We start from the raw sequence: 7,444 nt of genomic DNA on the forward strand, positions 1-7,444 counted from the left end.
ACGCCAGACGCGCGTTTCTTCCACATGAGACTCATCAGTGACGCTCAGATCAAAATAAGTATAGAGACAAAAAGGGAAAAAGTTGAAGAGCGTTGAGGACAAAAATTCCAAAAAGTTGTGCCAAATACGGATAAGGTATAAATCTATTCCTGGGATAAGAAAATCCTTAGTTTTTCGAAAATTAAAAGTTTTGTAACAGGAAATTTATAAAAAAAATGACCATATAATTGATATTTATGTCAACACCGAAGTGCTGATTACTGGGCTGGTGATACCCTCGAGGACGAAACGTCCACCAGCAGTGGCATCGACCCAGTGGTGTAAATAGTTATCAAAGGTACCAGGATTATAATTTAATACGCAAGACGCGCGTTTCGTCTACATAAGAGTCATTAGTGACGCTCAGATCAAAATAAGTATGGAGCCAAAAAGGTAAAAAGTTGAAGAGCGTTGAGGACAAAAATTCCAAAAAGTTGTGCAAAATAGTATTTATAACGAATAACGTTTATAGAAAAACAATGTGCTAAAGGTTATGGCGTGCAGTTGATAGTTACAAGCATTAAATACCTCTAATTTTCTGATACCAAAAGTTAATCCGGAATGTAATTTGTCATGCAATTATATTTACATTTCATATCTTATGTTGAATGGCGGTAATTTCAAATTTACTTTCCAATTAACAAAAATCAAATTTTAATAAATTTTCATTTTAACATGTTTTGCTGTACATGTACTATATATATGTATTCAACATGTTCATTTTTTTTTGGCTGTACGTGTGCTGATTTTGTCAGTCTTTCGACTGGTCATCTTTGATAGATACATACAGGGAAATAAAAACACAAGATGATTGTCATAAACTACAACTTGATCTAGACTCAGCAGCTTGATGGGAGTCAGATTGGCTCATGCCATTTCACCCTGATAAACGTACCAACCTTACTATCTCACAAAAGAAAAATAACTACCGCCATAATTACATCCTCCACAATCACATTCTCGAATGAGTAACATCTGCACAATATCTCGGCATTATCTTACAATCAAATCTAAAGTGGAACAAACATATAGACAGTATAGTATCAAATGGGAACAGATCACTTGTTTAAAAAAAAATATAATTAAAAGTTACAAAGTTAACACAGAAACAAAATCAAGAGCATAACAGGCACTAGTAAGACCAAAACTGGAATAAAGTTGTAGTGTTTGGGACCCCCCATATGAAAGAACAATAGATACAATTAGAAACGGTACAGACACGAGCTGCTCGTTATGTACACAACAACTACGATTACACGAGCAGTGTCACAAACATGCTAAATCAGTTGAAATGTCCACCACTAGCTGAGAGACGTTTAAAAACCAGATTTATTTTATTGTATAAATTTATACATTGTCTTGTAGCCATTCCATCGCATATTCTTAAACAAACAGACAGCAAAACAAGATACAAAATCATACTCAGACATACAGACACACCCAAACTTCCAAGGACACATATAGATGGTCATACTTCCCTCGAACAATTATTCAATGGAATAACTTCCACAAACTGTTATTGTAACCACCACTGTTGACAGCTTTAGAGGTCGGCTAACACCAGCTGTTCTCTCGAGCTTTAAATAAACAAATTCAAACTAAAACATGTACATATTTTTTTTTAATCACAATCTGTATATACAAACACTTAATTATAAATTTTTATTAAATATTTTTATGAATATGTATAAATTTTGTCAATCAAGCATGCGCAACAACATGTATTCTTCATTATTGTAGCCTTGTTGACCTAAAAGAAGAAGAAGAAGAAGAAGAAGAAGAAGAAGAAGAAGAAGAAGAAGAAGAAGAAGAAGAAGAAGAAGAAGAAGAAGAAGAAGAAGAAGAAGAAGAAGGAGAAGAAGAAAAAGAAGAACAAGAAGAAGAACAAGAAGAAGAACAAGAACAAGAACAAGAACAAGAAGAACAAGAACAAGAAGAACAAGAACAAGAAGAAGAAAAACAAGAAGAAGTAGGAGAACAAGAACAAGAACAAGAAGAACAAGAACAAGAACAAGAACAAGAACAAGAAAAAGAAGAAGAAGAAGTACAAGTTATTTTATCGCATCCTATTCAGATGATTTATCATTTGGAATGCTCTAAGGAAAGAGTAATATCATTTCAAACACTTGTATATTTAGCTTATTATTCGTTTTGACAAAACATATTGGATGCACCCAGTATGACACATTACATGAGTACTAAATTTAAGAACACAATGTGCAATACCATCAAATCATATTACGTCACATCCAGTTGCATACAAAAAGGGTTGGAAAAAATATGCCCTTGAATTTGACGGTTGTAGGAAATTAATCCTACATTTTATTGCATTGAACAATTTCTGAGTCATCCCCATATGTCTTGTGTGTTTGAAAGAACCAGTATATTTTTATTTGGTTTTCAAAGAATATTTTAGATACTTGAGTATGTTTAGGTTACTTGATTACTAAAGTTTGTATATAGATAGAAAAGAGTTAGTGATTTGATTGGTTAACTTCCAGTGATGGTTATTATGTTTATTATGTGAAATTTTGTCTATTGCACAAGACAGTACAAAACGTTAACCTAAATGTCAAGTATTTTGTTAATAGAAACGAAGATAAATTCTGACAATATTTTGAAGAGTGCAAATTTTATAAACACATATAGGGGAATATCAAAGATGGTATTACACTACAAGCCGATAACAGTCCATTCTGTAAAAAGAGTAAGTTAATGAATGGGTAAGAGCGGCCCTGTCTCAGAAATTGACCAAATCACCTTAGGAGGACCACTTACTCGTCTAATTCATAAAATGGTAACCATTAGACTTGTAACTGTGTTTTTATAATGTTACAGAGCGTCAGAAAAGACGTACATTGGTATTCTAGCCATTTATGCGTAACATAAAATTGTTTTCATGAACGTTCCAGTAAATTAATTATTATTTTAGTCCAAGAATTGATTCATAAAGAATTTCTCGAATCTCGTCCATATTTCTTGTTTTTTTTTTAACTTTTTTAACAGAAACTTTTAAGTTAAAGCTGCACAAATGCGCTTTATCAAAATTTCGTATAAGTGGCCCGAATACATGTTTCCTTCATTGCTCTCACGAAATAGAAATTGCAGAGACCATGAAAACAAAAATAATTCTATAACATTATATATGTATTAAATCAATAATCATAACGTATTTTAAAACGTTTTAAAAAGGATGTCTTCTATTTGGCAGAAAGAAATTAAAGCTGTGACATATCTTGGCGAGCGAAGTACAGTCTTAAAAAGTGTATGAGGATAGTTGATCACACAACATCATCTTATTTGTATATGAAAAGAAAACCCGCGATTCACTTAAACTCTGATCATTTTATTTTCTAGTAGAGAAATAAAAGAGAAAACACAGATATATACCACCAATATGTATAGACATAAATAGCATAACATGTAATTAAATAATCATAAAACCCAATATAATTGTACAAAGGTTATCAGACAACAGACCTACACGTGAACTCTAATTGCGTCAACTTAGGCGATATCCTTCATCATAAATTATTTTAATCGAAAATACCTCCTTATTTCAAAGACCAGTCTGTACTAATAATTTCTTATACCTATACCAAACCTATTGCAACTAAAATTTTCAATTACAAACACGTTTTGCAGGAGCTCAGTATTGACGACTTCAAGTCTAAACCTCCTGATTGCACTTGTGCTAGTTCCCAATTCACATATAACACGGCTAGTCACGTTATTACCGGTGACCACAACATTGTTAATAACACTTCCCTACGAAATGTGTTATTGAAAGGTACAAAATATCGTGAGCCGAAATCCATCAATTGGAAATACAACTTTAAATTTTGATGGTTTAAGTCGAGTTTTATGCCAGGCAATGGGATAAGCGTGAGAAGGAAGACGTAGACACTCTTTTGGAATGGATTAAGACATTGAGGTCGTTGATACAAATCAGAATTAAGAAACTGAATGGGTATTTCAATGCCAATGCTACGTCAATCTTTAAAGAGCCTCATGTTGCAAAACACTTATCCTACATTCATGACAAATATGTTGTTGTCCCCGCAGATAAAGCCCCAAACAACATCGTTTTTGTGTGTAAAACTCATTACATTTACTGCTTGATAAACGTATAAGGTATTGACAATTCACTTGGAAACCCAACATTTACCCTTACGACACTTACCAAAGAGGAAATCCTGGATAATCATAGGTCTGTTCTATGTTCCTGTGGAATTTCAACCAAAGATGATGAACTGGATCTTCCATCACTGTATTGGATACCTAAACTGCATAAGTGTCCTTTCAAACAACGGTATGTTGCTGGATCTTCCAAGTGCTCAACGAAACCTCTTTCTAAATTTGTAAATCTCTGAAACTGACATTATCAAGATGCTTGATTTCTTGATTGACAACATATTTGTTACGTTCGGAGGACGTGTTTTTCAACAGACTATCGGCATTCCAATGGGAACGAATTGTCCCCCTTTTCTTGCCGACTTGTTTCTCTATTATAATGAGGCTGACTTCATACAGGAACTTCTTAGGAAGATAGATAAGAAGTGAGCAATATCCTTTAACTCTACTTTCCGCTATATAGATGATGTTCCTTCACTAAATAATTCAAAATTTGGTGACTATGTCGAATGCATCTATCCCATTGAACTAGAGACAAAGGATACAGCAGATACAGTTAAGTCGGCCTCATATCTTGACAATGAGGGTCGATTGAAACCAAAACTTTACGACAAAAGAGATGATTTCACTTTCCAATTGTGAACTTTCTATTTCTAAGTAACAACATTCCAGCAGCACCTGTATACGGTGTATATATCTCCCAATTGATACGATATTCCTGTGCTTGCATTTCCTATCATAATTTTCTTGATAGAGGGTTGTTGCTCACAAGGAAGCTATTAAATCAAGAGTTCCAAATGATGAAGTTGAAATCATCCCTTCGTAAATTTTACGGACGCCATCACGAGTTGGTTGACCGTTATGGAATAACCGTTTCACAAATGATATCGGATATGTTCCTTATGTCGTAACTACAATCCCCTTCCCTTTCATAAATGTGACTTACCGAATTAGACTATTTACCGGATTTGTTATCTCATAAGCAACACGACGGGTGCCACATGTGCAGCAAGATCTGCTTACCCTTCCGGAGCACCTGAGATCACCCCTAGTTTTTGGTTGGGTTCGTGTTGTTTACCTTTTAGTTATCTATGTTGTGTCATGTGTACTATTGTTTGTCTGTTTGTCCTTTTCATTTTTAGCCATGGTGTTGTCAGTTTATTTTCGATTTATGAGTTTGACTGTCCCTCTGGTATCTTTCGTCCCTTTTTCTTAAACATCATTCTCATTTTGGAGGATCAAACGCCTACGCTCAGGATAAAATACGACAATCACGGCCCAGATCATGTATAAATATCCAACTAATCTATGACTCCCATTATTTATTTCTTAACTGACTATTATTTCAAAAGAAAAACTTATCTTTTGAGTTAAATCCCACTGAAAGTAAAGAAATAAGCAATTTATACAAAGTATAACTAAATTATTGTTTTTGACCCCTTTTAACTAATTAGTTATCAAAGGTACAAGGCTTATAATCTAATACGTCAGATGCGTGTTTCGTCTACATAAGACTTGTAAGTGACACTCAGATCAAAATATGTATAAAAAAGCCAAACAAGTACAAAGTTGAAGAGCATTAGGGATCCTAAATTCCAAATACGGCTAAGGAAACTATGCCTAGGAGAAAATAAAATCATTAGTATTTCGAAAAATTCATACTTTTGTAAACAGGATTTTTTTTAATTTTTTATTAAATTGACCATATAATCGATATTCATGTCAACACCTGCCGACTACTGGACTGGTGATATCCTCTGAAACGAAACTTCCACAAGCAGTGGCATCTACCCAGTGGTGTTAATAGTTATCAAAGGTACTAGGCTTATAACCTAATACGCCAGACTCGCGTTTCGTCTACATTAGACTCATCAGTGACGCTCAGATCAAAGTAGTTATAAAGCCAAACAATGTTACCGAATTTAATCACAACTAAACATATGATATAATAAATCGCTATTGATACATATAATTCAGAAATCTGTTCAATATTCCCAAATTTTATATTGATCAGGATATTCGCCTGTCTGATATTTCTGACAACTGACTATATCTCGTACTGAGTTCATCTGTATAGTGTGCTGGTCTGATAATAGTGATTTCTGATTAGTCCCTAGAACATGATAATCATATATTGTCAGATAACGTTCAATTCTGATTGATCCCCAAAACATAACCATGTACTATCTGATAATGGTGATTTCTGATTGGTCTCCAGTTATGCTTACCATATAGACTGCAAATGGTGATTTTAAATTTGTACCTAGAATATGGCAACCATATATTGTCTGATAATGGGTATTTCTGATGGATCTCTAGAACATGATCAAATATTGTCTCATAATGGTGATTTCGGATTGGTCCCTAGCACATGCTTACCATATAGTTTAATAAAAGTGATTTCCGATTGGTTCCTTAAACATGATAACTATATGGAATCTGATAATGGTGATTTTCTCCTAATCCCTAGACCATAATAACCATATATTGTCTGATAATGGCGATTTCAATTGGTCCCTCGAACATGATAACTATAAAGTATGATAATTGTCCCTCGAACATGATAACTATAAAGTATGATAATTGTCCCTCGAACATGATAACTATAAAGTATGATAATTGTCCCTCGAACATGATAACTATAAAGTATGATAATTGTCCCTCGAACATGATAACTATAAAGTCTGATAATTGTCCCTAGAACATGATAACTATAAAGTCTGATAATTGTCCCTAGAACATGATAACCATATACTTTTTGATAATGGTGATTTCTGATAGGTCCCTTGAATTAATATGATAGCCATAAAGAGTCTGTAAATGATTATTTCAAATTGGTCCCAAGAACATGACAACCATATAAGAATGAAAGTGTCACAATTCACCATATCTTGGTAAATGTTAAGAGGTTCAATCGATGACCAGTATACCAAAGTTCTTCTGAAATATAGGTTATCATGAATATACACCCTTTAAAAACGTTTAAAATGAACATATTTCCCAAATATGACTGTTTTACCACGTTTGAATTCGTATTACTATACGACATGTTTCGGTATTTTGTACACGCTACATTCATGAATTCATTTTTGTTGTTTCTGTTATGGTATCAGTTTAATAATCTGTTATGTCTTATCGTTTATAGTCCTAATAATTATAAAATTGCCCTCCATACCACCATCGTCATGAAAATTATTTGGAAGAGTATTGTGAAAATAATTGTATAAAGATCGAGTTTGCAAATTAGCTATTCATGTTATGTAAGTGCATC

The sequence above is a fragment of the Mytilus galloprovincialis genome, chromosome 5 (genome assembly GCF_965363235.1).
Source record: "Mytilus galloprovincialis chromosome 5, xbMytGall1.hap1.1, whole genome shotgun sequence".
Taxonomy (NCBI): domain Eukaryota; kingdom Metazoa; phylum Mollusca; class Bivalvia; order Mytilida; family Mytilidae; genus Mytilus; species Mytilus galloprovincialis.